Raw genomic sequence first — 1,022 nt, forward strand, 5'->3', positions numbered from 1 at the left:
GACTTGGGGCTGGAGAGATGGCTCAGTGGTCTAAAGCACCTACTTGAAACAAGCTTGGCAAAGCACAGGGACCGCGGTTCGATCCCCAGCACCACATGCCAGCCAGACCCGCCCCCTGATGGGCTGAGCTGGCCACACACACACACAATAAATAAATGTAATAAATAAAAATATTTAAAAAAAAATAGATGGGACTTGTAGTGATCTGCCTGTTTACAGCCTCCTAAGAGCCAGAATTACAGGCAGGAGTCACCACACCCAGTCTCTATTTGGCAAGCCCTAAAGTTGAGAAGGGTGTGTGTGTGTGTGTGTGTGTGTGTGTGTGTGTGTGTGTGTGTGACTCAGGCTGCCTTAAGGGCGGGTCTGGTAAGGCATGAAGAGCTGGGGATCAAACTGTGGTATCCTGCGCCTGACTGCGTTTGCATAAGCAGACCCTTAAACAACTGAGCTAACTTTTTAAAAATAAATTCTTTTAAAAAGTCCTCGCCTACATCATTCTATCCTTCAGGGTCAAGCTCAATTGTTTCCTTGGTAGGCCAGTTAGAGAGTACTAATTTCAAAGTATACTGTACACCAGAATATAATCGGTACAGAATAAGTGGAAGTTTATTCATCTCCAGTCTTAAATCTCAGTGATGATAAATAGGATTCTATTTTTCCTAGAATCTGAATGTCTACCTTACACAGCTTCATGACAATTAATCACCACCCCAGCCATTCCCTACTATCTTCTACCCCTGCTTGCACCCCAGGCCTGTGGAGTTTGTGTCCTCCAGATTTCATCATCCACGATGGCTCTGCAGAGTGCTCCCAGTAGACCAAATCACTGTGTTCTCACTCCCCAGCTTTTCTCACATTATGAAAAAGCCCTCCTTAATGTTATTATATGAGGGTGGAGTGCTGGCAACTGAGGGAGATTTGTTTTGTTTTGTTTTGTTTTTCCTGGAAAGAATAATTTTGAACAATGCTGTAACTTACCATAACAGGTCCCTTCTGTGAACCAAAATAAATCCCTTCCTGTC

Source organism: Octodon degus, unplaced genomic scaffold (assembly GCF_000260255.1).
Source record: "Octodon degus isolate 3935 unplaced genomic scaffold, OctDeg1.0 scaffold00018, whole genome shotgun sequence".
Classification (NCBI taxonomy): domain Eukaryota; kingdom Metazoa; phylum Chordata; class Mammalia; order Rodentia; family Octodontidae; genus Octodon; species Octodon degus.